The 21683-nt window shown below is 40.0% G+C and overlaps 1 protein-coding gene across 1 annotated transcript in view; it reads left to right on the top strand.

The window, feature by feature from the left end:
- Positions 1–21683, top strand: part of LOC137503375 (gastrula zinc finger protein XlCGF26.1-like) — an 83993-nt gene that overhangs the window by 26945 nt on the left and 35365 nt on the right. The gene's annotated exons all lie outside the window — the stretch shown is intronic.

Raw genomic sequence — 21683 nt, forward strand, 5'->3', positions numbered from 1 at the left:
ACTTATAATAAGGAGCCTCCGTTGCTCAGGGGCCAGCGCGCCAGCCTTTCACAACTAGGTTCCGTGGTTCAAATCCCGGTCACTCCATGTGATATTCGTGCTGGACAAAATGGAGGCGGGACAGGTTTTTCCCCAGAAACTCCGGTTTTCCCTGTCATCATTCATTCCTGCAACACTGTCCAATATTTCATTTCATTTGTCATTCATCGATCATTGCCCCAGAGGAGTGCTTCGGCAGCCAGCGCTATTGCTATTGTTGCCGCTAGATGGGGCTTTATTCATTCCACTCCCGACCCTGTCGAATGACTGGAAACAGGCTGTAGATTTTCGATGTGCTTATTCTGATCATAAACCGATCATTTTTAATCTTTCCTGGGTTCGTTTTCAACAGCCATCTTTTCCTTCGGAGAACGTTCTTAGATTACAGTAGATTCTCCTGGCATATAAATAAAAAATTAAAACATTTGAAATAAACGATAGGAATGCGATTGACCGTCAAAGTGTTCACCTCTATAATAAGGTCAATAATGCACGGAAGTATGTCATTCTTATCGCCAGAAATCCCGCACACTTGCCTACGCGCGACAATGGTGCTGGTCACATTGTCAACAATGACAATGGCAGCAGATGTAATTTACCGCCAAGTAACGGTCTTGCATCTTGCTGTGGGGTCTAGAACATTTAATAATAATAATAATAATAATAATAATAATAATAATAATAATAATAATGTTCTGGACCGTCGTCAAATGTGCGGACTGCGCTGGAAACGAGTTCTGGACGGGTAATGACTAAGAATGCACTACCTCCAAGGCACCCAAGACGACACCACGCCGGATCTCCTAAAGGATTTGATCCATATTAAAAATGCTTATAGGAAAAGATGGCAAAGATTTAGGGACCCAAATGACCGGGTGGAATACCTGGACCTAGCCGGGGAAGTAAGAAATCGATTGCTGGAGAGAGAGATTGAAAAATGGGAGGAAACTTGCCGTAATCTATTAGAAAACGAGTCAAGTCGCGAATTTTGGTGGATTCTCGCAGAAAATGGGTTAGATTGCGAATTTTGGCAGATTATATATCTAAAACAATAAGCATTCAATTATAAATTTCAGTATAATACCGTAGCGAAGCACGGGTATCATGCTAGTATGTTGTATGAATTAGGTATTTGAGTTTTAAATGTGATATTATTTCTTAATGAAATGTAGGTTATTGACAGCGAATATTAGCTACCTAATACAAGAAGGTTATTGAGTAATCTCAAGCCTAAGCAAATATCCAAATCCATAATAAAATTCAGATCGATTAATGAACTTGAAAATTCAGATCAATTAAAAAACTTAATAATTCAGATACGATATTGAACTTGTGATGTTAAATGTTACAATTCCTTGTAAGCTATGATATAATAGGCCCTATACTTCTATTTTCAGTTAATAATGTAGATCAAATGAACAGGAATGAGCTTAAAGTAATCTGTATTCTCAAGAGTAGGTTGCAGTTTAAAAATGTTCATTTCATAAGAATGTATAAAGATAAAGGTTTAGCCCATTTCAATTAATGACGAGCAGAGAGGACAGTAAAACATGATCGTACCATATGAGTGTGAGAGATCAGCTGTTCAGCAGCAATTAATCATTTTGAAATTCACTATTATTATTATCATCATCATCATCATTATTATTCTCTTCCAGTTCTCTCTTTCTATTCTTTCATTATGTCAGTAAATAGTTATAGTTCAAAGGAATTACTTGAGATCTTATTTATGAATTTGATTGTAAAATAAGGAATGTTAGAGATAAGTTACTGCATTTTTTCGAGTTGGTATGTCACTCCATTTATGCGCCGGATTGAGAAGTCCATCAGGCATTTTGAAAATAGGTAACATCGTATTGGTGCGTCAAAATTCCTACAGATCCCACGTAAACTATAATGAAATTCGATACACCCCGAGAAGCTAGGTGGGAATCTTTTACGTTGACCGACCTGGACGTGGGAAGGGCGTAATAGTAAACAGGAAAATCAGAGAGGGTAAGGGGATTAGAGAAACTGGAAAGTAGCTAATAAGGGAACTTAATAGAGTGAAAAGGGAAGCAAACGAGAATTACATGAATGGCATACTTCATGAAGGTAATGACCACAAAAGGAAATGGAAAAATCTGTTTTCATATATCAGGAAACAGAACGGAAGAGGAATCCAAATTCCCACAATGGAGGGAGAAGGGGGTGAACAATTTTTAACAGATAATGAGAAAGCAAATCTATTTAATAGGGAATTCAGAGATGTGGGAAACTGGGAGTGAGATTTCTAGATTTTAATGGGTGGGTAGGAGATAGGGATCTGCGCTTAGATGGCCTTCACTTAAACTGCAGTTTTACGTATATAGGAAATTTGTTAAGAAGGGTTATAGGGAGGTACATTCAGGGAAACAGGGTCGACTAGGGAGCGGTGATAAGGGTATAGGGATCTGAAAGTCAAGTAGGGATGGCATAAAAATGTTAAGTGTTGATCCGTATAAGTTTTGTAAAGAAAGGAATAGAATTAAGTAATTTAATAGATATATACTTACCATATATTGTACTAGGAGTTGAATCATGGCTGTGAAATGATATAATGGATGCAGAAATTTTCACACAGGACTGAAGTGTGTATCGTAAAGATAGGATAGGAATGGTCGGAGGGGTGAAAGAATAATTTGTAAGCTACGAAAAAGTTAAAGATGACAAACATGAAATTCTAAGTGTAAGGCTCATCTGTAAAGATAATAGGCAACTTGATGTCTTTGGAGTGTACAGACAGGGAAGAGTAGCGCTGGCGCTGATTAGAAATTATTTGATAAGATAATTAGCTATGTGAGAAACTATATGGAAAGGAACGTGATTGTAGTGGGTGATCTCAGTTTACCAAATGTCAATTAGGAAGGTAATGCAAGCGACAGGAAGAATGACCAACAAATGGCAAATAAGTTACAATGGGAAGAACAGCTAATTCAGAAAGTGATGGAACCAACTAGAGAGAGGAATATTGTGGACGTGATGCTGGTAAAACCAGATGAGCTGTATAAAGAAACTGAAGTAACAGATGGTATTAGTGATCATGAAGCTGTTTTTGTCGTAGATAAAAATAAATGTGATAGAAAGGAAGGACTGTTAGGCAGTACCATATAGCTGATAAAACACGCACGAGGGAGTTTAAAAAAAGTAACTATGATCGGTGGAAAACGATAAATAAAAATGTAAACATACTGTACTGTCGGATGGGTTTAATGCATTTGTTGAGGAATGTGAAAACAGGTTTGTACCTTTAAAGGTGGTAAGGAGCAGTAAAGACCCACTATATTATAACAGAAAAGTAAAGAGACTATGAAGGAGGTGCGTGTTGGAAAGAAATAGAGTTAGAAATGGCCATGGAAGTAAGGAGAAATTGAAGGAGCTTAGTAGTTGAAATCTATAATCTTCCTATTTATAATTGGAGAACTTAACAGGAAATTGAATCTAGTCAGCTAAGGATAACATGATGGCAAGCATAATTGGCAGTCATACAAATTTTAGTGAAAAGTGGAAGGGTATGTAGGTTCTTTAAGGCAGAAACAGGTTCTAAGAAGGACATTCCAGGAATCATTAATGAGCAAGGCGAGTGTGTATGCAAGGTTCTTCAAAAGGCAGAAGTATTCAGTCAGCAGTATTTAAAGATTATTGGTTACAAGGATAATGTCCAGATAGAGGAGGTGACTAATACTAAAGAAGAATTTAATTATTTATTTAGCAGATGAGAAACAAAGTAATTTGTACTTCACAATTGAATATCTAGTTCTTCAATTCAGCATACAGAATCTGGAGTTACCAGCAGGAAGTCAGCTCTTCATCACTGTGATAGGTTCAAATCTTGCATTCCCTGACGATATGATTAATAACCTGGTGTGGAGCTTCGCAGTCACAGTCTGGTTTAGGCAGCTTTTTCCACTTATGGAGAGCGGCCCTGATCCGGCCATGTCCTGTTTTGATTCTGTTCAGGACAGTCCAAGTCTTGCGTGATAGGTGGGATCCGCTTGGAAGTCTTGGACCTGAGAAAAAGGTGTGCAGGCGCACATCTATTGCTGCTTCCCATTACCTTTCCACTCATCAAGAGATTTAAAATCCTTAGCATCCATGTCAGCAGCATCACGCAGAGTTGGATGGCGTGATTTTAGTCTATTAAGATTCAAAATTGGCAGGTAACTATGCACGGATAGACTAGGATTTCTGGAGATCTTGTGGAATTCCTTGATAAGGGCAGTAGATCAGAGGTGGCATTATACCAGTTAGCAGTAGAAGCCAATGAATTGGAGTAGATGTGATTGCACCAGGTATGATGCGCATTGTGGTATTAAGCCGGGTGTCAACAAGCCCTATGTGATGACTGTTCAACCAAACAGGTGCACAATACTCAGCACTTGAATACACTAAACGCAAGGCTGAAAATCGCAAGGTGGTTGCTGAAGATCTGCAGGTAGTTCCACACAGTTTATGGAGGATGTTGTTTTGAGACTTTAACTTTTGTGCTAAGTTCAGGAGATGTTGTTTGAATGATAATGTATGGTCCAAGATGATGCTAAAGTACAATGATCAATGAATACTGATCTGCATTTAGGGCAGTCGCCCAGGTGGCAGATTCCCTATCTGTTGCTTTCCTAGCCTTTTCTTAAATGATTTCAAAGAAATTGGAAATTTATTGAACGTCTCCCTTGGTAAGTTATTCCATTCCCTAACCCCCCTTCCTATAAATTAATATTTTCCCCAGTTTGTCCTCTTGAATTCCAACTTTATCTTCATATTGTGATCTTTCCTACTTTTATAAACGCCACTCAAACTTATTTGTCTACTAATGTCATTCCACGCCATCTCTCCGCTGACAGCTCGGAACATACCACTTATGATGTAGATGTTGATTCCCATAGGGAATCAGAAATAATTGTTCCGAATGAGTAAATTTATAATACCAATATAAATGGTCCGTTATTGGATATTATAAATTTTCCACACAGTTTATGGAGGATGTTGTTTTGAGACTTTAACTTTTGTGCTAAGTTCAGGAGATGTTGTTTGAATGATAATGTATGGTCCAAGATGATGCTAAAGTACAATGATCAATGAATACTGATCTGCATTTAGATCAGTCACTCAGGTGGCAGATTCCCTATCTGTTGCTTTCCTAGCCTTTTCCTAAACGATTTCAAAGCCTACGCAGTGGCCTCCTCGGTATGCACTATCCAGCGTCTTGGTAGGTGTGCTGGGTACTAACTGATGAGCCCAGCCTAGCACATGGGGGCGAAACGCTGGCAACCAGGAATGAGTTAGCTGGAAAATTTATAAGGTCCAATAACGGACCATATATATTGGTATTATAAATTTACTCATTCGGAACAATTATTTCTGATTCCCTATGGGAATCAACATCTACATCATCTGATGGCCAAGCAGGCATCAATTTTTGATAATGAGGCAACGTATCTCATAGTGCATTGGCACTGCCGGTGGCTACAATTAGCCTACGCAGTGGCCTCAACGGTATGCACTATCTTGCGTCTTGGTAGGTGTGCTGGGTACCAACTGATGAGCCCAGCCTAGCACATGGGGACGAAACGCTGGCAACCAGGAATGAGTTAGCTGGAAAATTTATAATGTCCAATAACGGACCATTTATATTGGTATTATAAATTTACTCATTCGGAACAATTATTTCTGATTCCCTATGGGAATCAACATCTACATCATCTGACGGCCAGGCAGGCATCAATTTTTGATAATGAGACAATGTCTCTCATAGTGCATTGGCACTGCCGGTGGCTACAATTAGCCTATGCAGTGGCCTCCACGGTATGCACTATCCAGCGTCTTGGTAGGTGTGCTGGGTACCAACTGATGAGCCCAGCCTAGCACATGGGGGCGAAACGCTGGCAACCAGGAATGAGTTAGCTAGAAATATTATAATATCCAATAACGGACCATTTATATTGGTATTAACATACCACTTAGTCGAGCAGCTCTTCTTCTTTCTCTCAGTTCTTCCCAACCCAAACTTTGCAACATTACTCTTTTGTCGGAAATCACCCAGAACAAATAGAGCTGCTTTTCTTTGGATTTTTTCCAGTTCTTGAATCAGGTAATCCTGGTGAGGGTCCCATACACTGGAACCATACTCTAGTTGGGGTCTTACCAGAGACTTATATGCCCTCTCCTTTACATCCTTACTACAACCCCTAAACACCCTCATAACCATGTGCAGAGATCTGTAACCTTTATTTACAATCCCATTTATGTGATTACCCTAATGAACAGGGGTCGAAAAATACCGGGCGCCCAGTCGCCATGGCGCCTGAATTTTCAAATTCTGTTTTGAAAATTTGTTTTTTGAAATCCGGAGTTCCCTTACATGTACGTTCCCATCACTTTACAAAGTAACAGGGCGTGTGGTGTTTCGCGTTGTTTTCTGTAGCTCATATATTCTAATATGTGCAATAAAGATTTTCTGTGCTTTTGGCAGAGTCTTGGGTTCTGTAATTGCTCTTCGTACCTTGGAACTGGACGTTTCAATTCTGCGCGGGAGCTGCCTAGCGGTCATGGGAGATATCGGCGTAACTCATCCAACAAGTATACTTACATGTGGACATATCGTAACACATCGAGTTCCATTACAGATGATCAGCTATCGGTAGCCGAGTACAAAGATCAGACCAGAGTTGTGGTGAAATGCAGAGAACTACTAAGTGAAATAATTCCACAAACACTACATTACCGCCATCCTTCCCGTGACTAGCCGTTCCTCAACTATTGCCGCCTAAGCAGTGCTGATAAATTCCCATGGAATTCATTCTTTGCATTTAGAACATACGGAATGACGTGTTCATCAATTCTTGTATTTTCACCGAACAATATTTATACTTTTAATTTAATTACAGCATCTTGGTATTGAACGGTTTGAACTTTATAAATACGGTTGTGTTTATTCCTGTGCGTTTACGGAAAATTTGCAACGTAGCATCAGACATCGAAGCTCGCGAACTCGGAAGCCATTTAACGCTGGTGTATTTTACGTTTCTGTGCTATACTTGAGAAAATCGGCAAAATGAAATGAACAAAACCGCACAAATTGACTGATGCGAGTAACAGTGTCTTCTTTCAGATTTCTTCGTAAGTAGGGCCCGTAAATGTAACACAAAGTGATACAAAAGGGCTTGAATGTGAGAGAACACTTGATGGAAGTGCTGACTGTAGAGTTCAGGATGACAATGACCAGCATGAAATTTATCGTGTCCAAGACAATGATAGGTCAAACATCAAAAATACGCAAAATAGGCAAACGGAAATTTCAGCACTTTCAGCGAAGTGCGTAAAGAAAATGAATGCTAATGCTACAGCATATGAATGCATTGTTCATGCCATCTTATATTGCAAAAAATAACAGACCCTACACTGATATTGAAAGTTTGGTTACATTGTTAAGTAAGTTGAATGTTACTGATTCAGAGAAGTATGAGAATGATACACAATGCAAAGAATCGTAGCTTGAATGACTACCACGGCTGTGCTATGAAGAAGGAATTGCGAAGTGTAAATTATGCAGTAACTTTCGTAGTATTGCCGACAAACATTCTAAAGGTGTATCAGGATTTTCAGGTCAATTTAAACTGGAAATGTTTAAAACAAACGAAAAATTCTATCCTCACTCGAAGTGTTAGGAGGCTGAAAAAAATGGCGTAACAGCCCCAAAGTGCCTTGGCCTATCAAGCGACCGCCGCTCAGCCCGGAGGCCTGCAGATTATGAGGTGTCGTGCGGTCAGCACGACAAATCCTCTCGGCCGTTATCCTTGGTTTTCTTGACCGGGGCCGCCATATCACCGTCAGATAGCTCCTCAACTGTAATCATGTAGGCTGAGTGGACCTCGAACCAGCCATCAGATCCAGGTCAAAATCCGTAACCTGGCCGGAAATCGAACCCGAGGCCTCCGGGTAAGAGGCAGGCACGCTACCACTACACCGCGGGGGCGACAGGAGGCTGAAAGTTTCATGAAAAATCCTGAATGTGCACTTTTAGCGAGGTGCGTCAAGAAAATGAATGCTAAAGAAACAGATCCTACACTGATTTTGAAGGTTTGTTTGCATTGTTAACAAGTTGAATGTTACTGGTGGGAAATCAAACAGGCACATGTGGTGTCATTTCAAAGATGCTGACCTTGAAGGTGACTGGTGATTATTTGGGTTAGTATATCTTAAAATATAAATTTACATTCTTATATGAAATGAGACTAAACTACTTAAGGTCACATTTCAAAAATAATACGTAGCTTTATCCTAGTCTCACCTGTGGTGTTCATAATGTATATGGCTCCTGATGAAAAGGGGCTGGCTACTGAATTATTTCTATTTTCTTCTACCCCTGCCAATGAATATCTTTCCTTATATTAACACCTAGGTACTTACAATGATCCCCAAAAGGAACTTTCACCCCAGTAATTAAAACTGAAAGGACTTTTCCTATTTGTGAAATTCACAACCTGACTTTTAACCCCGTTTATCAACATACCATTGCCTGCTGTCCATCTCACAACATTTTCGAGGTCACGTTGCAGTTGCTCACAATCTTGTAACTTATTTATCACTCTATAGAGAATAACATCATCTGCAAAAGCCTTACCTCCAATTCCACTCCTTTACATATATAATTTATATATATAAGAAAACATAAAGGTCCGATAATACTGCCTTGAGGAATTCCCCTCTTAATTATTACAGGGTTAGATAAAGCTTCACCTACTCTAATTCTCTGAGATCTGTTTTCTAGAAATACAGCAACCCATTCAGTCACTCTTTTGTCTAGTACAATTGCACTCATTTTTGCCAGTAGTCTCCCATGATCCACCCTGTCAAATGCTTTAGACAGGTCAATCGCGATACAGTCGATTTGACCTCCAGAATCCAAGATATCTGCTATATCTTGATGGAATCCTACAAGTTGAGCTTCAGTGGAATAACCTTTCCTAAAACCGAACTGCCTTCTATTAAACCAGTTATTAATTTCACAAACATGTCTAATATAATCAGAAAGAATGCCTTCCCAAAGCTTACATACAATACATGTCAAACTTACTGGCTTGTAATTTTCAGCTTTATGTCTATCACCCTTTCCTTTATACACTGGGGCTACAATATCAACTCTCCATTCATCTGGTATAGCTCCTCCGACCAAACAATAATCAAATAAGTACTTCAGATATGGTACTATATCCCAACCCATTATCTTTAGTATATTCCCAGAAATATGATCAATTCCAGCCGCTTTTCTAGTTTTCAACTTTTTTATCTTATTATAAATGTCATTATTATCATATGTAAATCTTATTACTTCTTTGGCCTTAGTCTCCTCCTCTATCTCGACATTATCCTTGTAACCAACAATCTTTACATACTGGTGACTGAATACTTCTGCCTTTTGAAGATCCTCACGTACACACTCCCCCTGTTCATTAATTATTCCTGGAATGTCCTCCTTGGAACCTGTTTCTGCCTTAAAATACCTATACATACCCTTCTATTTTTCACTAAAATTTATATGACTGCCAATTATGCTTGCCGTCATATTATCCTTAGCTGCCTTCTTTGCTAGATTCAATTTTCTAGTAAGTTCCTTCAATTTCTCCTTGCTTCCACAGCCATTTCTAACTCTATTTTTTTCCAGTCTGCACCTCCTTCTTAGTCTCTTTATTTCTCTATTATAATAAGGTGGGTCTTTACCAATCCTTACCATCCTTAAAGATACAAACCTGCTTTCGCATTCCTCAACAATTTCTTTAACCCCTCAGCACCGACCTCTATATGTGGTATAGACCCCCTTTTCTTCTGTAGCCGCCGACCTCTATACGTGGTATAGACCCATACATGGTTTCGCATTTACGGCTATAGCGCGAAAAGTTTTGGTGTTATGAATATGCAAATTGTTTTGTTTCCAAGAAGACATTTTCAGGTTTATTAGTGTTCTAAATATGAATTGAAAATCGTTTAAGTGTAGTTGCTTTTGCAAGGATAAGTATTTGTCAATTATGTCTGAGCACCAATCCCTGCTTTTTTAATAGTCCGTTTGCTTCATTCTTTCCCACAGAATAAAATAAAGAAATGATGATCTGAGAAGTTTGTCTTTTCGTGTGATGTTCTTTGCTCTAATTTTGAATTAAGAGTGCGGTTTATTTATTGTATTTGTCGTTATTTCTCAGCGTGTATTCTTTTCGTAACTCTCCATGATTGCTCTGTGTAGGCATCAGTTAGTGCTGCTTTCTGTCATACGACACGAGAAGCAGTTGTGCATGGTATATATCTCGTTTGAAAGATGATGTATCGACCTTTTAATCTGAAATATGTATCGAGTTGGTTTGATTCGTCATAAATGTTATTCCCCTCGTTCAGTTTCGTCCTGCCGCTTTCGGTCCCGCTGCAGCTTCATCAGCTTGTGTGACGCACCGCGCTCAATGGCTAGCTCCTGCAGAGAGTAACGTGCTTGAAATATTGTATAATTCAAATGAAAGTTTAGTCGGAAGTAGTAGTGGCAGTATTAGCAGTAGTGAAAATGAAATAGATGATGTGGCTGTGGCCGATGCAGTGGTAAATAATGAGAGTGACGATGAGGAGGAACCAGTACTTGGAAATTTCGTGTAGGAGACTATAGATACACATACAGGTCAAAGGGAAGTTTTCAACAGTGAATTGTGATTCCTAGATTCTCCAATAATATTTAGACAAGTCACAGGGACAAACATTGAGCAGTTATCTTATCAGTTTCAGCTGATGGAAGGTTGGTTTACGTAGTACAAAATACACTTCTCGGGCAGGAAACGAAATATTCAAGGCCGGCGCGCATCAGATAATACAGTTCCAAGGTTGCAGGAAATACATTTTATCAGGAAATTAGCACCCAAGAGTGAGAAATCCAAACCTCAGAGACGTTGTATCGCGTGTTCAACACACAGTGAAAAGAAGACATCGGTGTACTGCTGCCAAGAGTGTGCCTTGGGTCTCTGCCTCGAAGAGTGCTTCGAACTCTATCACACGGAACTAAATTACTAAGGAAATGTGAAACAGTTATGTAATTATCTTCATGTACATAGTTCTACCATAAGGAATTTCAAATTTCGTGAATATCGGGCTACTCTTATACTAGTAGTAACGCTTTAAGTGAATCAATGTATTTCAGTCGCGCGTAGTTGAAATCTCATCCGGCCGCGGGGTAGGAAGCTCTTTAAACGGCTGCGACGCTGAGGGGTTAAACCCATCCCAGAGTCTGTTTACATTTTTATTTACCGTTTTCCACCGATCATAGTTACTTTTTAGAAACTGCCTCATGCCTGCTTTATTAGCCACATGGTACTGCCTAATAGTCCTACCTTTAAGACCTTCCTTTCTATCGCATTTATTTTTAACTACCACAAAAACAGCTTCATGATCACTAATACCATCTATTACTTCAGTTTCACTATAGAGCTCATCTGGTTTTATCAGCACGACATCCAGGATATTTTTTCTTCTGGTTGGTTCCATCACTTTCTGAATCAGCTGTCCTTCCCATATTAACTTATTTGCCATTTGTTGGTCATGCTTCCTGTCGTTCACATTACCTTCCCAATTGACATCTGGCAAATTCAGATCTCCCGCTACAATCACATTTCTTTCCATGTCGTTTCCCACATAGCTGACTATCGTATCAAATAATTCTGAATCCGCATCAGTGCTACCCTTTCCCGATCTGTACACTCCAAATACACTGACTGACAGAGCAAATGCAACACCAAGAAGGAGTGGTCAGAACTTTATGCCAATTGCAGGGTAGACTGACGTCACTGAGGTATGCTCATGATGTGAAATGCGCCGCTGTGCTGCGCACGTAGCGAACGATAAATGGGACACGGCGTTGGCGAATGGCCCACTTCGTACCGTGATTTCTCAGCCGACAGTCATTGTAGAACGTGTTGTCGTGTGCCACAGGACACGTGTATAGCTAAGAATGCCAGGCCGCCGTCAACGGAGGCATTTCCAGCAGACAGACGACTTTGCGAGGGGAATGGTGATTGGGCTGAGAAGGGCAGGTTGGTCGCTTCGTCAAATCGCAGCCGATACCCATAGGGATGTGTCCACGGTGCAGCGCCTGTGGCGAAGATGGTTGGCGCAGGGACATGTGGCACGTGCGAGGGGTCCAGGTGCAGCCCGAGTGACGTCAGCACGCGAGGATCGGCGCATCCGCCGCCAAGCGGTGGCAGCCCCGCACGCCACGTCAACCGCCATTCTTCAGCATGTGCAAGACACCCTGGCTGTTCCAATATCGACCAGAACAATTTCTCGTCGATTGGTTGAAGGAGGCCTGCACTCCTGGCGTCCGCTCAGAAGACTACCATTGACTCCACAGCATAGACGTGCACGCCTGGCATGGTGCCGGGCTAGAGCGACTTGGATGAGGGAATGGCGGAACGTCGTGTTCTCCGATGAGTCACGCTTCTGTTCTGTCAGTGATAGTCACCGCAGACGAGTGTGGCGTTGGCGTGGAGAAAGGTCAAATCCGGCAGTAACTGTGGAGCGCCCTACCGCTAGACAACGCGGCATCATGGTTTGGGGCGCTATTGCGTATGATTCCACGTCACCTCTAGTGCGTATTCAAGGCACGTTAAATGCCCACCGCTACGTGCAGCATGTGCTGCGGCCGGTGGCACTCCCGTACCTTCAGGGGCTGCCCAATGCTCTGTTTCAGCAGGATAATGCCCGCCCACACACTGCTCGCATCTCCCAACAGGCTCTACGAGGTGTACAGATGCTTCCGTGGCCAGCGTACTCTCCGGATCTCTCACCAATCAAACACGTGTGGGATCTCATTGGACGCCGTTTGCAAACTCTGCCCCAGCCTCGTACGGACGACCAACTGTGGCAAATGGTTGACAGAGAATGGAGAACCATCCCTCAGGACACCATCCGCACTCTTATTGACTCTGTACCTCGACGTGTTTCTGCGTGCATCGCCGCTCGCGGTGGTCCTACATCCTACTGAGTCAATGCCGTGCGCATTGTGTAACCTGCATATCGGTTTGAAATAAACATCAATTATTCGTCCGTGCCGTCTCTGTTTTTCCCCCAACTTTCATCCCTTTCGAACCACTCCTTCTTGGTGTTGCATTTGCTCTGTCAGTCAGTGTATATCAAGTTGCCTATTGTCTTTAGAAATGAGCCTTACACCTAGAATTTCACGTGTCTCATCTTTAACTTTTTCGTAGCTTACAAATTCTTCTTTCACCAGAATGAACACTCCCCCTCCCACCATTCCTATCCTATCTCTACGATACACACTCCAGTGTGGTGAGAAAATTTCTGCATCCATTATATCATTTCTCAGCCATGATATTTCGGGTTCCAATTATGACGAAGAATTCTGCATCTGAAACTAACATTCAGTTACACATTCGCCAAACAATTATTTAAATGGAAGCAAGACACTTTTTTTTTACTCACACTGGATTGAAGTCTTCAGATTTTGAAGTATTTTTGCAATAAAAACAGGTGTTTGTTCAAAATCTCTTCAGTTGTCTCCATTACCTGATCTTGTACGGCTAGAGCCAATTCGCCGGCATAGCAGAATTTTCTGGATGAAGTGTCAGGAAGGTCAGAGAGATATAAGTTGAACAATAATGGTGAGAGAACTGAAAATTTACCTATGATAACAATTATACTGTATTTACTATAAGATACAAAATTGAAAACTAGAAAAGCAGCTGGAATTCATAAGATTTCAGGTAATATACTAAGGACAATGGGTTGGGATATAGTACCATATCTGAAGTACATATTTGATTATTGTTTGTAGAAGAAGCTATATCAAATGAATGGAGAGTTGCCATAGTAGCCCTTGTGTATAAAGGAAAGGGTGATAGACATAAAGTTTGACATATATTGCATGTAAGCTATGGGAAAGCATTCTTTCTGATTATATTAGACATGTTTGCGAAATTAATAACTGGTTCGATAGAAGGCAGTTCAGTTTTAGGAAAGGTTATTCCACTCAAGCTCAACTTATAGGATTTCAGCAAGATATTGCAGATATCTTGGATTCAGAAGGTCAAATGGACTGTATCGCTATTGACCTATCTAAGGCATTTGATAGGGTAGATCATGGGAGACTACTGGCCAAAATGAGTGCAGCTGGACTAGACAAAAATGACCAAATGTGTGGCTAAATTTCTAGAAAATAGATCTTAGAGAGTTAGAGTAGGTGGAGCTTTATCTGACCCTGTAATAATAAAAGGGGAATTTCTCAAGGCAATATTATTGGACCTTTTTGTTTTCTTAGATACATAAATGATATGAGTAAAGAAGTGGAATCAGAGGTAAGGCTTTTTGCGGATTATGTTATTCTGTATAGAGTAATAAATAAGTTAGAAAACAGTAAGAAACTGCAAAATGACCTCGATAATATTGTGAGATGGACAGTAGGCAATGGTATGATGATAAACGGGGTTAAAATGAGGTTGTGAGTTTCACAAATAGGAAAAGTTTAATTACTGTGTTGATGTGGTGATAGTTCCTTTTGGGGATCATTGTAAGTATCTGGGTGTTAATATAAGAAAAGATCTTCAATCACATAAATGGGATTGTAAATAAAGGGTACAGATCTCTGCACATGGTTATGAGGGTATTTGTGGATTGTGGTAAGGATGTAAAGAAGAGGGCATATAATTCTCTGGTAAGAACCCAACTAGAGTATGGTGCCAGTGTATGGAACCCTCACCAGAATTACTTGATTCAAGAACTGGAAAAAATCCAAACAAAAGCAGCTCAATTTGTTGTGGGTGATTTCCTAGAAAAGAGTAGCATTACAAAAATGTTGGAAAGTTTGGGCTGGGAAGACTTGGGAGAAAGGAGACGAGCTGCTCGACCAAGTGGTATGTAATACCAGTATAAATGGTCCTTTATTGGACCATGGGATTCAACATCTATATCATAAGTGATATGTTCTGAGCTGTTAGTTGAGAGATGGCATGGAATGACATTAATAGACAAGTAATTTTGAGTGGTGTCTTTAAAAGTAGGAAAGATCAGAAAATAAAAGTTGGAATTTAAGAGGACAAATTGGGGCGAATATTTATTTATAGGATGGAGAGTTAGGGATTGGAATAACTTACCAAGGGAGATGTTCAGTAAATTTCCAATTTCTTTGCAATTAAGAAAAGGCTAGGAAAACAACAGATAGGGAATCTGCCACCTAGGCAACTGCCCTAAATGCAGATCAGTAGTGATTGATTGATTCAGAAGGAGATTGTCAGGAGTTGAAAAACAAAACAGAAGATAGAGAGGGAGAGACACGTAAGGAAGCAAGAAGTTTCTCATTCACAAATGAATATATTTTCAGAGAAATCAGACTACTTCAGCAAGGAAAAGCAGTAGGGTGTGATCAAATGACTAGGAAAGTATTAAAGACAATGGGGTGGTATATAGTGCCTTGTTTAAAATTTATATTTGATGATGTCATAAATAATAGTGTGGTACCAAAGGAATGGAAGGAACCTATAATACGAAGGTCGATCGAATATAAACATGATTCTTGTTCCTGAACATCAACAGTTGGTAGGACTGGCCCCGCGCTTCTGCTATGCTTAGGCGGGACCGCTAAAAGTGGGGAGAGCGTGTTGTTAGACATTTCCCACTATGTCGTCAGTAATGCTCACGAAGTCGGAGGAACAGGTGCACCCCTCCACTTTGCAACGCATAATTATAAAATTTCTTGCTTGTGAAGGAGGTTCAGCAATGGAAATATGCCAGAGATTGACTGCACAGTTCAGTGATCAAACATTGTCAAGGACGTGTGTGTTTGCCTGTCATAAAAAGTTCAAGGAAGGACAAGAATGTGTGGAAAATCAGCAACACGATTGCTGTCCTCGGACCAGCATTACAGATAAAAACATTCGTATTGTTAAAGACATAATTGACGATGATCGACAGTATCAGAAATTGCAGAGCAAGTTGGAATCAGTTATTGGAGCTGTCAAGCAATCATCATAAACGACCTACAGTTCCGTAAAATGTGTTCCAGATGGTTCCCTCGCCTTTTGACCAAAAATCTGAAGTTGAGACGTTGGGAGGTCTGTCAGAAAGGTTGCATAAGAAGGTGATGCAGTTTTGAGTCGGATCATCACTTGCGATGAAACACGGGTCCACGACTACACTCCCGAATCCAAACAAGCCAGTAAGGAGTGGCGGAGGAAAGGAAAGGGGAGGCAGCACCAGTGAAAGCCAAGTCTCGACTGTCAGCTGGCATGTTTCTTGCAGCCATTTTTTTCGATCGGTGAGACATTTTGCTGATTGATTTTTTGCATAAGCAATGCACATTCAATGCTGCTTACTACTGCGAGCTGCTAAACAAGTTGAGGGTTGCATATCGCCGCAAAAGAGGAGACCAACCAATTTGACAGGTCATCCTCCTCCGTGACAATGCGCACCCCCACATGGCAGCTCTAACTGTCTCCAAGTTACAGGAAATGCACTGGACTACACTTGATCATCCTCCTTACGTCCCAGACTTATCGCCCTGCAATTTTCATTTGTTCAGACCGCTTAAAGAAGCTCTAGCTGGTCAACAATTTGAAGATGACGAGAGTGTGGAAGACTTTGTGTGCAACTGGCTGGTGACATGACCCTGTTTTTACAATGAGGGCACCAAAAAGCTGCCCATATGCTGGGACAAATGTATTTACAAAGCAGGAAACTATGTGGAAAAATAAATTGTAATTGCCTTGTGTTTTTCAGTAAATGAATTTAAATAAAAAATAAAATCCTGTTTAGATTTGATCCCTCCTCGTAATACCAGTTTATGAAGGAAAGGGTGATAAAAGGAAACCTGAGAACTACAAACCAGTCAGCTTGACCAGTGTAGTTTGTAAAATACTGGAGAGTTTAATAGCAAAGTATATTAGAGTGGTATGTGAAAATAAAAATTTGTTCATGAGGAGCCAGTATGGATTTGCTGTAGAAAGAAATAATTCTTGTGAAGCACAACTGGTGGGATTTAGCAGGATATATCAGATCAGTTAGATTCAGGAGGCCAGTTGGATTGCATAGCCATAGACCTTTCCAAAGTATTTGACAGAGTGGAACGTGGAATATTAATAAAGAAATTGGGGGGAATAAGATTGGACATAAGGGTTATGTTATGTTTATAAATTCAAGGGTTTAGAAAGTCTAAGTAGAAAAACATGTATCACAGGAAGAGAAAGTTTGGAAGGGAATTCCACAGGGTCCATTAATTGGTCCATTAATTTTCTTAATATATGCAAACAATTTAGGGAGCAATATAACATCACCAGATGACATAATTGTTTATAGGAAAATAAATAACATTGAGGATTGTTCAGAATTACACAGGGACCTTGAGAGTATCCAACAATGGGTTGAAGAGAATGAAGGTTAAGGGAGGTAAATGAACTGTCACATTTGCAAACAGGAGCTTAAAAACTGAATTTAAATATACTTTCGATGAGGTAATTGTCTCAAAAGATGACAAGTGCAAATATTTAGGTGTGAGATTTGAAAGTAATTTGCACTGGAAGGATAATGTTGATGACCCATTGGGAAAGCGTACAGATCGTTACATGTCATAATGAGGCTACTTAAAGGATGCAACAAAGAATTAAAAGAAAAAAGTTACAGAAGTATGGTTTGTCCATTATTGGAACATGCAAACAGTGATTGGTATCCTCACCAGGGATACTTAATAAAAGAAATAGATGGTGTGCAGAGGAAAGCAGCAAGATTTGTATTTGGGGATTTCAGGAGAAAAGTAGTGTATCAGAAATGTCAGAGAAACTTAGGTGGGAAACTTCAAATAAGACAAGGGAGAAAACTAGACTCATAGGATTACAGTAGAGCCTCAATAATTCAAAATCGGTTAATTCAAAATACTGCCTAATTCGAAGCAGCTCTCGTTCCCGGAAACATGAGGTATTGTTTTGCATGTTATTTAAATTGTTTAATTTGATATATGGATAATTAGTTATTCGAAGAACAATGTTGGTCCCATTACTGAAATTCAGACTTTTAAGTCAAAACTGCCTTTACATTTTGAAAAAAATAGTATTTTACTAAGTAGTTTAAATTCAAAATTTATCCGCGCCATGATAAAATGTGTCTTGTGGAATGTGCAGAGGTAGCTTTCTGCACTTTCACTCACTTCGGTGTGTCTACAGCGTGCTTCACATTTGCTAAGCTTGAGTAAAATCGTAATTATTTTGTATTCAGTGTTTTAAGAAATGCACAAAATTACATAGTAGGCAGTGTGCGGAGAAGTAGAATCCGCAGAACAGAATCCGCGGACACTGGCGATGCCGACAGTTGGCGAAAAAGTGTGGCTCATATAATCAATTCGTATACACTGAACACGATTGTCAATGCTGATGAAACTGCATATTTTTTAAATGTTGGGCTCAAACGGACTTATGGTTTTAAAGGAGAGAAGTGCCAGTCGGGAAATCGTAGAAGGGTGGGGATCATTGTACTTTGTTGCAATGCACACACATGCAAGAGACTTCCTCCCCTCAGCATAGGAAAATTTGAAAATCCATGATGTTGTAAGGGCGTTGGGCACTTTCCGTGCAAGTACAAGGCATCTAAAAAATGCAAACAGTACAGTAATTAAAAAAAAATTCATTTGCACAGGGGAACCAGCATCTTTTGTCCTTGTTTGTGAATCGTATGTTTTTTATCTTTTGTTGCGTGAGGTTATATTTCCTAGTGAATTATCCAAGTGCATTATTTGAATAATATAACTGCCCCTTGTTGGATACATTTTGGAAATAGCTTTTTCCCTTGGCATTTGAAAAGTTGAAACTATGAATCAAGATGATTGCTTGCATTAATGGGTCTTAAAATACTTTGGGACGTGCAAGGGTTCGCATTTTTGAATTATGAAAGAAGTGCCCTGGCGGGATATCGTACTAGAATTGTCACTGTATGTTGTAATGCAGAGAGAAGCAAGTGACTTTCTCCCCTCATCATAGGAATGTTCAGTAAGCCACGATGTTTTAAGGGCTTTGAGTAATTTCCGTGCAAGTAAAGAGCATCTAAAATGCATACAGTACAGTAATCCAATGAATAAAGCACTTGCACAGGGGAGCCAGCATAGATTTCCCCTCATCCTTGAATCATGCTTCCTTTTTTTTCTTTCATTGCGCGGGGTTATGTTTGTCAAAGATTTATCCAAGTGCATTATTTGAATACTGTAAATGCGCCTTATTGGATACATTTTGGAAATCGTTTTTTCCATGGCATTTGAAAGGTTTAAACTGTGAATCAAGGTTAATTGCATGCAGTAATGGGTCTTGGAATATTTTGTGATGCGGCAAGGGTTGGCATTTCTAAATTATGAGTTGGCGGTTAATTTGAAGATCGATTTTTTTGTCCCAGCAATTCATATTAATTAAGTTTTACTGTATGTAGAGCCTGTCCAGGAGAGGAAGCATGGAGCAAAATCCCTGAGAGGCTTTAGTTGGACAATAATGAGTATAAAATTAGACGGGAGTTTAGCAGAAGCAATTGGGGTGAATTTTCATTCATTGGGAAGGGCGTGAAAGAGTGGAACAGTTTACCAGGTGAAGTGTTTGATCCTTTTCCAAAATCAGTACAGATATTCAAGAAAAGAATAAACAGCTGAAGAGAAAAGAAATGTTAGGGCATTTGACCTGTGCAGGTTATTGTAATAAAGAATTTTTTGTGAATAAATTAATTCCATCCCCTGGTCTATGGAGATTAGACAGCGGAAGTAAGGGACTGCCTATAGGGGTGAAGTACAGTGGGGACTTCGAAGGACCGGGGACTGCTATGGTAGCTGTGAAGGCCCTTCAGGAGCTCTGAAAAGCGGTGGCAAAAGGGACTCTGGATAAGACGCAGTGGGTCGTTATGCATGTTAGGTACCAAAATTGTTAAAAAATGCAATGTAATGTAAATTTAAATCTTATAGCAGTTGTATAGTATTACAGTAAAACTTTGTTAAGACGTTTCTGCAGAGGACAAGGAAAAAGAACATTTTTAGCGAGAAAATGTACTACTGAATACATGAATAAAAATTATCCAACAGGGATATGGAAACACTATATACGATTTTTTCCGACATAATGGGATTTTATGTCGTATATCCGCGGATACAGTGAAATCTCTATGAGAAGAGAGTAATGTGTGAAAAACATGAGAGAACAACATTTGTTCTTAATATGAAAAGTTATTCTGCTGGGGCTTATAAAATAATAGTGCACTGAAAAGTGTTAAAAACACCAATCAACAAATATGAAAACATTTGAACTGGTTCCATAAAAATATCAAAGTATCATTGCAGATTACACTCTTTCTAAAACAAATGTTAGTAGAAGCCTTTTATTTCGGACCCATTGGTTATTAAACATTATTTTTCTGGTCACACATTTAGACAATGAATTGGAGATTAATCACGGCCATGTGTGACTACAACAGAATGACATTTGGGTGCCATTTTGAATCGAACAAAACTTCGACCAACCAAGACCGGTTTGAAAACTGGAGGGTGTGAGTTTAAACACTCACGCCAATTCTGCGCACTTGTAGATGTGGGTGCCAGTCAACTTGCTGACAGACTTCAATTTAATCTTCATTAGTAAGCAATTTCATGACTTCTTTCGTATCCATAATTAGGCTATCACAAGACAAAATATGCAGCATGCTGTTCAACTTCACACGATTATGTTCCAGATGTAGGGTCTGTCTGTTAGGTCATCAGCCCAGAGGCTGGTTGGATCCTCAAATAGCACCACCAAAGGTTATGCGGTTATAAGGAAATCGCAAAAACCAGTGGCAGCACCAAAATGAGGCGTACTAGGCAAGACGAGGAGTGAGGTAGTTTGCCATTGCTTTCCTCACTGGGTCAGAAAGTGCTATTGCAGCACGACTGACCCTATGAGCAACACCTTTCATAACACTCAGGTGCACTAGTCGTGCTCTGAAGGCCATTACTGAGTACCACCCATACCTCAGCAGCTTCCATATTGTCACAGCCATGGATGAGACTGGAACTTCGGTGAAAGCTACACTTTACTCTGGCCTGTGCCAAGAGATGGATACAAAAGTACTGTATCCATAAAGAAATAGCAGCAGGCAAAGATGTAGGGTATCGCGCAACAAATATTTGCTACCCTTCACTGTACAACTAAACATGAAATACATTTCTAACTTCTGAATGGGAATTGGACATTATAAATTTTCCAGCCAACTCATTCCTGGTTGCCAGCATTTCACCCTCATGTGCTAGGCTGGGCTCATCATATGGTACCTAGCACACCTACCAAGACGCTGGCTAGTGCATACCGTGGAGGCCACTGCGTAGGCTACTTGGAGCCACCGGCAGTGCCAATGCACTATGAGAGACTTTGTCCCTTTAGCAAAAATTGATGCCTGCTTGGCTATCAGATATCATCTGAAATATTTGTCCCGAATGAGTAAATTTATAATACCAATATAAATGGTCTGTTATAGGACATACATTTTCCAGCTAACTTATTCCTATGGGAATCAACATATATAGTTTCTGAATGGGTTGTGAAATACAAGCACAAACAGACTCATTGTGTTATACTGAAATTTCACTCCTAACCGGCACGCAA

The sequence above is a fragment of the Anabrus simplex genome, chromosome 1, assembly GCF_040414725.1.
Source record: "Anabrus simplex isolate iqAnaSimp1 chromosome 1, ASM4041472v1, whole genome shotgun sequence".
Taxonomy (NCBI): Eukaryota; Metazoa; Arthropoda; class Insecta; order Orthoptera; family Tettigoniidae; genus Anabrus; species Anabrus simplex.